Raw genomic sequence first — 15,071 nt, 5'->3', positions numbered from 1 at the left:
TTTCTCTAAAGAAATCAATTTTGACTTCAACTTTTCTGACAAAATAATAGTAGCTCCTTCATGCTCTATTCTATCACTAGCTTCCAGTTTTATAATTTCTAGATTTTCTAACTTTAACATGTTGTCATTGAATATTAAACATTCTTGCAGAGTTGGCATCAAGCATATCACTGATTTCTTTTCTGCAATTTTTCTATATATATTCTCTGCAAGAACATTTTCGTTTGGAAACAAATTTGTAAGTAATCGTGCCTGTAAAGCTTCTTTGCCATCTTCAAGAATACTTTTATAATCAGCGTCCTTTGCCTGTCGCATATTTGTAATGAGTTCTGAATATTCGAAATATGACCAAATATTAACATTTCCAATGCTTCCCAGGCACTTTCTGGTGTCTTCATGTGTAACTGTTTTAAATACTGGCCTTCCTTTCACAGGAGTTAGTTGTAGTAGATCTCCAAAAACGATGACGTGTTTGCCTCCAAATAACACATCATACTCTGTTTTAAGGATTTGTTGCATTCTTAAATGCAAGCAGTAAATTTGATACCATGCTTACCTCATCAATACTGAGAAGTTTCGTTTTTTTCAAGACTCTAGAAACTTCACAACAAGCTTCTCCAGATAGCTTGTGGTATTTGAATTTATTTTCATGCTCTACTGGCAGCATCAATAAACGATGTAAAGTAATCCCTTTAATGTTATGCCCTGCCAACCCAGTTGGAGCAGTAACACAAGAGAGTGACGACTCAGTTCTTTTATGTAGATAAGTTGCAATTCCTTTAATTAGAAAACTTTTTCCAGTTCCTGCTTCTCCACTCACGTACAGTCGGACATGTTTAAATGACGTACATAAGCACTCTTTTTTCTCATGATATAAACCATGCTAAATCTCTTCTGTTACTTGATCGTATATTTGTTTTTGCTCAACATTTAGTTGTTTTTCCAATTCTACTAAATTTATTACATCCTCTTGAGCTTGTTGCATTGCTGTTTCTACCTCATCCATGGCAGTTGCTGCTTCATTTTGAATAATTGGTTCTCCTAGTGGATCCTGACTCACCGAAGCAGAACTTTGACTGTCTTGAGAACTGTCTCTAGCAATCTCTGCTGCAATTGTAGCTTCTTGCTGTATTTCGTCGTTCAACATTTTCAGATAATTAGTAAAAACAGGACATTCTATAGTATTTTTAGTTGGGTTGAATGAATCTTCATAACTGTCAAACTCTCCAAGTAGGTCCAGTTCTGTACGCTATGGCTTAAAGAGTTGCAAACAAGCTAAATAGTAAAATTCCCTTTTGTCAGGAGTTTCACAACTGAGTTTTCAGTGATTAATCAAATGTCCTTTTCTTTGTTTCACTAAAAATCCTTCAGATCCAATCACAGCATATACTCCTTTATTGATATCTTCTGTAATATTCCTCTTAAAGGTATAGCTTTGCAGTACTTCATAGAGACAAACGTTCTCAAGATGATTACTTCTATTTGGATAGTATGTATTCAACATATTTGTCTTCAAAATATCTGTACTGTCTCGTTCTCTCTCTGCTAAATACTCAATTTCTTCTACAGATTTCAAAACTCGTTTTCGTGTTCTTCCAAGACCTAAACTCACCCAAATGATTGTTCTAGATTTGGAGTATAGACTTGCAGATGATAAACGATCTGAACATTCATATGCTCCGATTTCTCGATGAGACAACATCTTCAAACTGTGGATGTACAATTTCTTACTTAGGCTCTTTTCATGAGAAATTTCTTCCCTCATTTCCTTTAGTTCCGTCTTTTCAGATTTAGTAATGTAAGACGTTACATATCGAGCCACAGCAATGGAGTTGTCTGCAACATATTGAATATCCATGTTAGCATTCCACATGGACAAAATGACTGGGTTATAGTCATTTCAGTATTTTGAATCTTCATTTCTTCTTAAGTTGTAGGTATTTTTTCGGTGATTTTCTTGTGACAGTATGTCGCAAAGATGACATAAAATTGTTCCCTCTTCCTTTTGATAATACTGGACGTGGAAATGCAAATCGACATTTTATGTAGAATTTATCCTTAGATTTGTACTTTCGACGACGATGGGTTTGAAACCGTAAGACTTGATGTCTTAAATTCTTTTGTTCTGTACTTTTTGGTACAGCACATGTAGAATATTGTTCAATAAAACTCATCAATGTGTCATCTGAATCTGTTCCAAATTTGGGGGAATCTTTGATCTGATATTTCTGAGTTTAGAGTAAGCATGGGCTGAAAATTCATTCAATGATGTCACTGACCATGTCATGAATGATGTAACATGTGACGTCATCAGCAGTGCATTGCGGGGCATGAGTTATAGTAATCTCAACTAACTATAACAATGGACTTTCTAGGGTTTTGTTCGAGTGAAAGTTCCAACAAACTATAACGTCCCTGAACCCTATGGTTTTTTCAGTAAATTTATATATATATCAAAACAATACCGTTTCAGGCATAGAGTGAGATATAAATTATGCAAAAAAGAAGCAGAGAACTCTGGGAAGTTCTCAAGTTTAGGTGTAAAACATCTCCTCTAAAGAGCACCCTCAACACCAGCGACACTCAATTTGCTCACCTCAAATGCCTGCTTTTCTATCAAAGTCTTTAAGCATAGGATTAACACTGTGCCATCCACGCCGAGATAGAAAGGGACAAAGTCTTTTGCCATTTCTACAGCAAAGTACTTAAGCAAACGACTAGCACAGTGCTGTCCGTGCTGAGCTGCAAAATGATAAAAGCCTTTTACCACTCCAGGCACTATATTACAGCTTTGGGTTGGTAAAATACCAACCAAGCCGACCTGAAATTAATAAAAGTAACCCTTGACTCGTGTTTCGCTCTTATTAGAGCTCATCAGAGAGGTAAAGCTTTGTCCAGACCCAAGGGAGCACCCAGTATAAGTCAAAACCCCTTCCTTCTTTTTGTAAATAACCCAGAGGTGCTGTACTCACGTTATTTACAAAAAGACTGGAGGAATATTGATGTTCTTGTGATTCCTAAAATTGGAAGGGATCTGGTTACTGATTCTGGATGACCGTAACCATCTGCAAAATAGTGGAGAAATAAGAATCTACAGATATTGAGTGTGTGGGAGATAGATACTTAACCCTCCACTTTCTGACCGCTACTAACACATTGTGTCATTTTGAAGTATATACAGATTTTATATTGTTTATTGGGACACTGGACCAGAATTACTTGGCCACACGTCTCTATAAGCCTCAGAGTACATTGGGACTCTTAAGAGCTGGTGAGTTCTTCAGAATAAAATCTAGAAAGATAATACAATTGATAGCTGAGAGATACCAACAATCCTGAAGAAGGTAGTTTTCATAGATTGCTACCCACCGAAACGTGTTGATGCCTCTTATGTAAAGGCACTAGATCACTCTGGTATCTGCAAGTTAATGAAATAGAATATGAAAAATACTTCAATGGTGACAGATAGTCTAATAGTTACTGTCGGTTCTATACAATGATATGAACTGTTGTTTGTCTATTGCTCTCTCCTGCTTTTGTGTATTAATGTTGTGAAATTGTTTTAGTGTTTGCTTTATGTGTTCTTCTGTTATATATGTACACAACTGAGTACTTATAAGATATGCAAATATTTCCTAAATGTTTTTAACAAAATTATGTTTTAATTAAATTGTTTTTATCATATTAAATTAATATATGTTATATGTATTTTCAGATTTGGTACATTTATGCTCTGATGATGCGGTATGAACAAATTTTATGTTTATAATTCAGTCATTTTGAATGTGACAAAGAGGACATTTGCTTATTGACTTTAGTCTATGAGAAGAAAAGCCAAAAAACAGATTTGTCAATAAAACAAGCTTTGGTAAAATATTTAGTGGCAAATGGAAGCATCCTTCCAGTACTGAGACATTCTTTAATGAAGAAAAACTATTTTCAAGAGAACACATTAAGTCATGCAGTTGAAACTAGTGTGCAACGTGATGAAGTATAGGATGGTACTCCAGTTGCAAAAGAGGAGATTGTTGTTTGAAATGTTGAGGAAGTGATAGCTGAAGAAGTACTGGGAAGGCTTAGATAAGCCCCTGTGGACAAATGGATCTTTAGTAGTATCAGCAGTGTTCAACAACAATCTATTGATATACCGTGAAGTTTCTTATACATTTTTCCATGCTTAAGTCTGAAACAGAGTTATGGATTTTGCAAGGATTTGATCTATGTAATGTAAGGAAAAATAGAATTTACAGGGACATTCACTAGAATGCCTATCAAAGAAAATGTGCCAAAACAACTTTTATCACGTCCGAATGTTAACTGTTCACCATTCTATCATGCAAACATTTTCAATTTTTTTTATTTATTTAGAATCAAGTATTGCATTAACATACATATATTCTGGGTAAAAAGCCACATGTACTCAGTATATGGACAATAAATATAAAAATAAATACATATTTCATATTATACAGCTTAATCGATACGCAATGTGCACACAATTACAGCCAACAGCTATCAACCAAAGACAAAAGCAAGTGCATAGCATAGAAAAGGTTGTCTTAATAAAACAGCTCATAAATTGCATAGAAAAAGATGAGGTAGAAGAACCCAATTGTTTTAATCAAACCCTATGTGCTAGCCCTTCCTCTTCAGGCAAGAAATATTGTCCCGACCAATCATTCAAATTTCTTCTCCACCCCATTTCGTGCTGCATACAGCTATTTACTATTTCTGAATCTCCTCATTTGCTGTAGCCTGTCCGTCATAGTAGGGATAAGCTGAGTTCACCATTTTTGGAGGGACTCAGCTACAGCTGTAGCTATATATACACAAATGTTACCCATTTATCGGACAGCTCTAATGCTGGATCATACCCTACAAATCTCAGCCATACGGTCACAGCAATATTAACCTTCATTCACTTGCAAGATACAGAAAGATTTCAGCCCAAAATCCCTGAATAAATGAGATATGACCAATGACATGTGACCAAATCTTGGGAGAATGGGCTACATATCGTAAACAATTACCCAAAATGCTGGGATTTATTTGTGCTAGGGTTCTGTAAAGGAGCCATTTCAAGACAAAAACACATTTGACACCAGTTAGCTCCCCCTCAATACACTAAAACTCAATAAATTAACTTCCTTCCACAATTTATTTGTAATTTCCAAGCCTTTGTATTTGTCCCATTCTCCTGGCTTCCCCAGTGCCCTGCCAAATATTTGCACAGAAACCAACACTCTGCTACTGAGGATCTGGCGTAAATCTAAATTAGGCAATATTTTTTTGAGTCTACTAAATGAACACAGAAGAAGAAAATCGACCTGTATGCACTGTAAGACTTCTGCTAAATTCTGCCATCTATCTCCCAATAGAAAATCTGAAATTTCCCTTAATCCCACATTTTGCCACTTTTGAACAATTTCAGATGGAAGCTTCACCCCTATTTAATATCTACTGTTTCAAGAGATGTCCCCACAATTAATCAGTGGTATACCATATCTCCTAGAAAACTCCCCCTGCTTCTGAAAAAACCACTTCAAACTCCTATAGTGAATTCTTTTGGATATCTTAACAGACTTTAGCATATCTATGATATGACACTCTTTAAAAATCAACAGCATAACATATTTTTTAAAAACCTGAATGTGACTTTAAATTAAACCTAGACATAAATTGTGCAAAATAGGCAAAGTAGTCATCTTTAAGTTTAGGGAGTGCCAACCCTCCATTCTCCTGTGGTTCGTATAAAGTGCTTAGTGCAATTCTGGCTGATGTCCCCTGCCAGATAAATGAAGAGTGAAGAAATATAATAATAATTCCAATGTGAACTACTAAATTGATCAGTGTGCTGTACCTGACAGTGTGTACCTATTCACACCCAAATAACAAGTGAAGAGGGCCAGCAGCCAAACTGACTGCCGGACTCAGGTGCACACAACTATATGTGATATACAACCGTTTGTGATTTTAACATAAACACTTAGACAATATTCTTACAAGCAATACCTTTATCTTGTCATGTTCAACATGTGAGACATACAATATCAGCCATAGAAATACATGTAACAAAACTTGCTGTATACTAATGCAAAGCACATAAAATTAACACATCTTTAGTGATCTTTATTCATCACAAGATTATACATATCACAAATGACTTAGGCCCAATGCATTTCGGGACTGAAAAGTCCCTTCTTTAGGGGCATCACTGCAAAACAAGAAAAATAAACGAAACACTTGTTTTACAATGTACATTGCTGCAAAACAGTAGTCAACAATACCCATACAAAGTAGGTGATCTGAACAAAAGAGGTTCATATCCCCAATATCATGCTAAGAACACTTGATGAGAAAAATATACCACGTGAAAAGAGTGAATGCAAAAGCAAGAATAAATCAGAAGAGAATAATGAGAGGCAAGAAAAGAGTGAAAAATAACCTATTTCAAAAAAACTATACTCACTCTGTATATATGTGATGCTCAGAAAAAAATAGAATCTGAACTGTCTTAATCGCACTGTGGAGAAAATTCAAATATATCCTAAATAAGCTAATGACAACTTTCTAACATCCAAAGGCAATATGAATAAACCCATACCTCCTGGTACGTGCGATATGTCGCAGGAAACTCTCTTTAGCAGTTCTCGAAATGTTACATCTCTAATTTAAACAAACTGCCCCTCTACTGTATGAGTGCAGAGAATAATTGAGTGAAAAACATCAACTGCCCACCGGTCTTCTTACCCAAAATGCTGGTCCCTTTTTAAAAAGCGGCCCCCCTAGACCAAAAAAGAAAACCAGTGAGCATCATTCATTTCACTCTGCCAGACAGAGGTAAAGACACACTCAGCCCGCGAAGGAACCAAATAGAAGCCTCTTACCGATTTCCTCCTCTTAACTTGCTTCCACGACCTGGTGCATACGATTCCAAGGCTCCGCAATACTCCTTATAAAGAACAAGACCTAATCACGTGACCGGGGAACGAATCAACGTCATAACGCTTATTGGATCATAAGATAGCGGCCATCTTGGAACGGTCAAGGTTACTAAGAACCGAGTAACTCAAATATAGTATAAAGATCATACATGCCTCGGAGTTCATAAATGTATCCTACAAATAACTCAAACACACCAGATAACTCAAACACCACTGAAAAAGACCAGTGCTCGGTTTAGTAATGTTGCATATTATTTTTTGTACACCAAAGTACTAATGCGGTTGACATTTTCCTGAGTTTTTTTTTTCAAAATCTGTTGATTTAAATTTTTCACTGAGAGTGAGACAAAAGCATTACATAGGCAAAATTCAGCCCAGAGTTACAGTTCTCTTATGAAGGGTACAGCTTATCCACAAGGTCCGTTGCGAATAAATGTTTTTTAGAAGAAAAAACAATATCATCAGTACATGTTGATTTCAGGTCAGTGTTTCTGAGCATCAATCTATCCTCCCAGGAGAATAACATAGAAAGGAAAGCTAAATCTACCTTAAAAACAAAGGTAACGTTGATGTCATGGTGCAAAGCAAAATAAGGTGAGCATTAGGATTGGGATACTGGGGCCCCTGCTTGGATGGCCAACGTGCTGCTCCATGCCCCGGTAGCTGTAGTGTGATTAGATGTGGAATAACCCTAAGCCATGGGGTGCAGGCTGCCAAAGGGAGCCCCTCCGACAGGTAACTCACCAGCGGAGACCAAATGTATTCGCAGCTTTTCCTGGTATCCTCCACTATGTCAGGCATGCGCTCCAATGCCAGAGCCCTCCAAAATCTCGCATGCCATTGAGTTAAGGATGGGGCGTTTTGTTTTTTCCACGCAGAGGCAACTGCCATCTTGGCTGCCCCCAAACAAACCCACATAACATATTTGTAACTCTGTGTCTGGCATTTCAAAATTGGGTCTCTTACCCCCAACTAAATATGTTCCAGAGAGCTGGGGATAGGATAGCCTAGGATCAGCCTAATTTGAGACAGAATTTCCTTCCAGAAAGGCTGTCTAGAGGGGCAGTACCTCCACGTATGTCAGAAGTTGCCTAACCTACCACAACCCCTCCAGCATCTGTCTGATGAGTTGGCAAAAAGATTGTGAAGTTTCTGAGGGTATAAGTACCAATCATGTATCATTTTATAGTGTGCCTCCCTGAGGTACATTGAGCGGTTGTATTTCACTATATCTCTACCTAAATTTTCCCATTGCTTATCATCTAGGGGGTAGCCAAAAGCGCGTCCCAAAAGCGTTTAAAACGCGGGGTCAATCTGGGGTCCAGTGCTTGTACAAGAGCATACAAGAAGGAGATACAACCTTTGGAAATGTACCCAGACTGAGCAAACTTCTCGATAGGGAGCAACTCCCTGATGGCGCCAGCAGCACCAGGGGCTGCTGCCCCCAGTGTTTCAGCTGTAACTAGTATTATTCTTCCTTGGTGGTCACTGATTGCCTGGACCTCCCACAAGTAGGTGCCAAATCTAATGAAGACTTGGCACAACCTATAACCACTGAGAAAGTCCAGAACATGATTGACTCCCTTAAACTTCAGAAAGCTTAAGGGTCAGATGGCTTCTCAGCCCACTTTTATTGTACCTTCGCTCCGGAGCCTTTGCCCTTTTTAACTATTCTATTTAACACCATTGCCTCTATGCAACAAGTCACTCGGGTCGCGGCCAAGTGCCCCAGGGGTAGCGTGCCGGAATCATCATTTTGTGTGCGCGCTTCCACTCTGGCCGGAGCTTCACAGGCAGTTCCCTCCGCACCTCAGACCACCTTGGGCATCGCACCTGCACAGTCAGGTGCCTACCTGAGGTCTGCTTCATCCGGACCCCGTTAATCAGCAATAGGGGTGACCTGTGCTCCGTTGGTTCGCCACCCAGGGTCATTTGCAGATCATAGCACTGTTGAGGCCACCAGCTAGCAAAACCTCTCTTGCGGGAGCCATACAGCAAAGACGTGGTGATCCTCATCACCCCCCATACAGGGGTGCTCCAATATAGCTCCGGGGATCCTCAGGTATGCATTTTTTCTCTGGTTTATGTGGGGCCTGAGACGGAGCCGATTGGAATCACGTCTGATCGGCCATGTTAGTTGGCCTCGCCCCCTTCATCAGTCTTTTTTTGTGGTGTTTGAGTTATCTGATATGTTTCGAGTTATATGTAGGATACATTTATGAACTCCAAGGCATGTATGATCTTTATCCTATATTTGAGTTAATCGGTTCTTAGTAACCTTGACGGTTCCAAGATGGCCGATATGGTATGATCCAATAAGCGTTATGACGTCAATACGTTCGCCCGTCATGTGATTAGGACTCGTTCTTTATCAGGAATACAGCGCGATTAAGACAGTTCATAATCTATTTTTTGTCTGAGCATCAGATACATACCAAGTGAGTATAGCTTTTATTGAAATAGGTTCTTTTTCACTCTTTTCTTGCCTCTCCTTATTCTTTTCTGATTTATGTTTGTTTTTTCATTCCTCTTTTCACATTGTAGATTTTTTTCATCAAGTGTTCTTAGCATTATATGTGTGATATGTACCACTTTTATTCGGATCACACACTTCACATGGGTTTTGTTAACTACAGTTTTGCAGCAATGTATATTGTATAACAGTGTTTCGTTTATTTTTCATGTTTTGCAGTGATGCCCCCGAAGAAGGGACTTTTCAGTCCCGAAAAGCATTGGGCCTAAGTGATTTATGATATGTAAAATGTGGTGATCAACAAAGCTCACTAAAGATGTGTTAATTGTATGTGCTTTGCATTTGTATATAGCGAGTTTTGTTATATGTATTTCTATGGCTGAAATTGTTTGGCTCACATATTAAATATTATAAGATAAAAGTATTGCTTGTAAATATATTGTCTATGTGTTTAAGTTAAAATCACAAAGGGTTGTACATCACATATAGTTGCGCGCACCGTTGTCCGGCAGGCAGTTTGGCTGATGGCCCTCTTCATCAGATAAATAAAGAGAACATAGACTGTACAGATTTTTAAAAAGCAACCGACAAAGCACAGGTGATGGCCGAAAACAAGAAACTGAATAGTGGAAGGACCGACATTGTAATAAGGGCTTCCCTCCCAAGCATAGAAAGTGGAGGAGAACTCGATCTAGAAAATAAACCCTGAACCTTTAAAAAAAAAGAGGAGCGAAATTAAGAGCATTTAGACCCTCGATCTTAGAAAAGAACCTTATACCTTAGTAGCGCTTTGGGTGTACATTAATACATGGTGTAAAACCTTGGAATTACAGCCATACAATATTATTTCTGTGTTTTTCTTGTTCATTTTATACCCTGCCAACTTTTCATACTTAGCAAAATGTTCCAAAAACTTTTTTGCGTCCCCCTCCCACTATCCAAAATTGACATAATAATATTGGGGAATTGTTTAATCTTATCATTCTGTGGAAGGGGAGGATGGATACTCATGTTTTCCCGAATTGCTCTGGCTAATGGCTTAATAAAGAAGGCAAACAAAATAGGAGATAACGGGCACCACTGCCTTGTGCCACGCAACACCTTTATTTGTCCCACTTCTACTGAGTTAATGATAATACCAGCTTCAGCTTTACAGTACATTTTTATTTTTTATTTTATTGTTCTTGTACAACAAACAGCAAACTGCAGACAGGGACACGTATAGCATTATATATCACATGATCATATACAAAGAAATATCCAAAGACTCATGATTCGTAATAGTCCCGAAACGCGCTCCAAATTTTTATACCCAGTCTCTTTTTCCTTGATCCTTTAATTGAAAATAAACTCCACTCTAAATTATATAAATTCAGCATTTTTGCACGCCATTGATGGATATCCGGTGGTTTTTCCTGTAGCCACTCCATGGCTATGCATAGGCGTGCGACAATCATTGCAAAAAAAATAAAGTGTCGATGTTGAAAAAGTGCTTCCGAGGTATTGTCTTTTTGTATTTTACCTAACACCATCATTGCTGGGGAAATAACAACCGTTGTTTGGATCACCAAAGAAATAAATTTTTCCAAATGTTCAATAAACCCCCGCAACTTAACACAACTATAAAAGATATGTATCGCCCCAGCATCATTATCCCCACACCGAAAGCATTTGCCTTCATTTCCAGCTCCCCATTTTGCCATCCGCTTAGGCGTATAATATAGATCATATAACGTTTTAAAAAACTGAGCTTTCAGAATTGCAGACATGAGCGCCTCTTTTGACAAAGTTAGAAGGTCCACAACTTCAATCTCTAAATCTCCTAGAGATTCTCTCCATTTCAACTTGACCTTGTCAGTATCATCTTTCTTAGCTGAGACCAAGGATTGATATATCACTCCAATTTTAACCGATCTACTAATTCCTTCAATGACTTGTTGTTGAGTTAAGATCGTACCTCTTCGATTTAAATAATCACGAATCTGCAGATATTTAAAAAAATACCTTCTGGGCAGTGAATATTTATCCTTGATCTCTTCAAAAGATTTACAAATCCCGTTCTCATTTACCATGTGTCCTAAGATCCTAATACCCTTCTGCTGCCAATTATTAGTCATTACATCTGAAAAAATTCCAGGTAAGATCCTTTGTGCATTGAGAGGGGTATAATATGAGACTCTTGCTAAATCCATAGTTTTTGTAAACCATTTCCAGACCTTAAATACCCCCAGGGTTACCTTAAACCTTGTTCTTTTATAGTAACTCCCATCAATTTCTTTGACTAGTATGTACTTTGCATATGGCCCTAACTGTAGGTCAAAAATGTTCGGAATGTTAGCAACATCAGTTTCTTGCTCTCAAATTATCAAGACCTTCATTTTTTTTTAAAAACCAGTTATATTATAAAGAAAGAAATCTGGAACCCCCATCCCTCCCCTTAAATACGGCAACGTCATATAATTCATTGCCCTTCTAGGTCTCCCGGGTCTCCATATGAATTTCCCGCATTTTGATTGTAGCACCTGTATTTTATCTTTAGTGATTTCTAAAGGAATAGATCTAAATAGATACAAAACCTTTGGTAGTATATTCATTTTTATGACATTTGATCGTCCAATAATAGTTAAATATAGCCTCTCCCATCTATCCAAAGATGATGTAATTTTTGCCAATAACATATTCCAGTTTGCTTGTACCAATTCCGTCATATTTGCCCATATTAAAATACCTAAATACATTACTTCTTTAACCACCCTACTATCTTGCCATTTAATCGTATCCGAACAGAGTTTACAATACATTTTATATGTAAGCCCCATGATCTGGGACGGAATACCAAATCCGCTAAAAATATTAAATAAAGTTTCCCAGACCACGAGGTCGAAAGCTTTTTCTGCATCTAGCAGAAACACCAAAGCCAATTTATTATTAACTGCAAAATAGTCTTGAGCTTCAGCCAGATATTGTGTAATTGTCCCCAGCTGCTGGCTTGCTATGAAACCATTGTGGTCTGTATGGATCAATCCAGAAGCTATGAAGTTGAGTCTCTGGGCAAGCAGTTTAGTAATGGTCTTATAATCTGTATTTAGTAATAAAAAGGGGTGATAGAGCTTGGATCCTCAGCATCCTTTTCTTTCTTCAAAAAGGTTACAACATTCCCTATAAAAAAGAGGATGGTATAACACCCTCTTGTAACATTACATTGGCAAGAAATACAATGAATAATCAGGCAGAATATCTAAAAAGGGTTTATAAAATTCCTCTGTAAATCCATCCAGGCACAAGCTTTGCCATTTAGAAGATTCTTGATAACCTCTATCAACTCCTCTTTGGAGAATGGTTGAGACATGTCTGCCTTCTGATGAGTGGTTAATCTTGGAGTATAACAGTCTGCCAAGAATATGTCCAGAGAAGGCAAGTCAATCATCTGTGCTTGTGCATATATTGGTCTATAATGCTCCAATATCATTTCTTGAACTTCCTCTGGTTCCCTACTCTGTAGTTGGGCATTTAAAAGCATTTATACTGTTATTATTAGCTTGTTTACATGCCTGCCAGGCTGAAAATGTCCCTATAACATTACTTTCCTCATAAATATTTTATAAATGGGCCTCAGCGTGGTGCATTTTGCATAATATGCTTTGCTTTTTACCGCCTACCAGTGTGAAATGCCCTCTTATTGACTCTTGATGAATTCTTCAAGAACCTGTCATGGCTCTGCTGTACCTTTTGTTCTAAAATTCGTTTTTTTGCTTTTTAGCTGTTAGGCTAATTCCTCCGTCCTTGCTAATAACTTGTTGTCTGATAAAAGCCTTCATGGCATCCCATACAATGCCCTGTAGTACGGTCTTATCTTCCTCATCAAAAAATTATTTGTCTCCTAATTCCCTTTTTTCTTCTTTAAGAGTTTGTACCCACCCTTCCTCCTTCGGATATTGTTTATTCAACACCCACTGTCTAGGGTCAGCTGGGGACTTACCTACATTGCATGATTTGAAAACCCATTAAGTTTAGCACTTTGAGATTTATAATTCAAATCTCTGGAGATTAAAAAAATCTATTCAAAAGGAGCTGCGAAATTTCCCTGAGAAGCACATATATGTCATTTTTGTAGGATAATCTGCCCTCCAGGGATCAACTAAAGCAAGTATTTCCTAGAAATTCCTAATAACTTTCAACAATTTTTTTTTTTTGCCTTAACCAAGGAGTCCACTCTTGGATCTATAAGTAAATGGAAGTCTTCCCTGATTATCAACTCCCCAGAATTTTGCAGTAATGATTGAAACAGACCCTCATATGGCAAAGTGTTATCTTCAACGGGGGCTTAAAACTTGCAAATGTTATAAGCCTGGACCATACTGAGCAGCTCATCCAGCACCAGCAGCCCTCATTATCGCTAGGGCTGTTCACCACGTCTGCCCCCAGCCCTTTTGCCAGGAAAAGCACTGTTCCACAGTGGACTGCTTAGGAGGACGAAAACCCTTTATATGCTGCCCAGGTTTTGAACATGAAAAATCTTGACAGCTTCCTCACAGGAATATGAGTTTCCTGATTCAAGATCACAGCTGGGTTTTTCAGCTAAAATCCACATTTCTACTACCCGCAATTTCTTAATATTCTTAAGTCCATTTGCATTAAAAGACGCTACTTTTAGAGAGATACTCATATTGATAGTTTATTCTTAAGTAGCTTTTATTGAACCCTTCCCAAACCTGGGCACAGGGTTTGCTACGCCCCTATAGTAACCTTTCTCCCGAGTGAGGGTTTGCTCCCCCCTTTGGTCCCAACCTTATCTTGCTGTAAATTAATAACGAGGTACACAATTTTACTTTGCCCCCCTTATTGCTTAAACTAAACAATTGAAAACGTTGATCCATTTTTATCACACTTTCCACCCTCCCCCGACCCTCCACCTACCTCGTGCAACCCAAACCTACCTCCCCCCAAGCTGCAGTGAGTAATGCACCATCACACTCACACCTGACCTGCTTCCCCACCCCTGAAAATCTTGGCAGTCTGACTTTGTGCCTTGATCTGCAACCTGCGCCCCCTACCCGGCCAGGAAACTTAAAGAAGAGAGAGAAAACAAATAGAGAAATCATAATCAAAACATACAAATAAATACTAAGTCCTAAGTCGAAATTCCCATCCAAAGATCCCAACGCACCATAATAACCCCAAGACTATTCAACCCATGGTGTTTAGCAAGAAGTCCTTGAACCCTTAGTCCAAAAATTCACTTCCCGAACCTAATTCCTCATGTAAGTGGAAGACATCCCATAGTTCCAGTCACCAGGCTCAATTAGCTAGAACACAGCCAAGACCTAAACATTGTGGATTCAACAGGGCTTCTTCAAGATTTGCTATAGTAGTTCCTGTGCCTCAGAGACATCGCAAAACATGGGGATTCACCCCTTTACCAACACTTTCAGTTTAGATTACTGAGCAATCATCGTCTGGGCTCCCTATGCCTTAAAAAGATAGAGCATCTTTACAAACTCTTTCCTCCACTTAGCGTCGGACGCTGACATGTCTGAAAAGGTACAACAGAGTGGGATCTCCGGAGTAGTAAACTGTCTCTGCTTCAATACATTATAGAGAACTTATTCTTTCACCCTATAATCTCCAAAATTCACGAGAACTGTGCGAGGAAA

Source organism: Lissotriton helveticus, chromosome 4_1 (assembly GCF_964261635.1).
Source record: "Lissotriton helveticus chromosome 4_1, aLisHel1.1, whole genome shotgun sequence".
Lineage (NCBI taxonomy): Eukaryota > Metazoa > Chordata > Amphibia > Caudata > Salamandridae > Lissotriton > Lissotriton helveticus.
The sequence above is the reverse complement of the archived record's forward strand: the minus strand, read 5'-3'. Positions refer to the sequence as shown.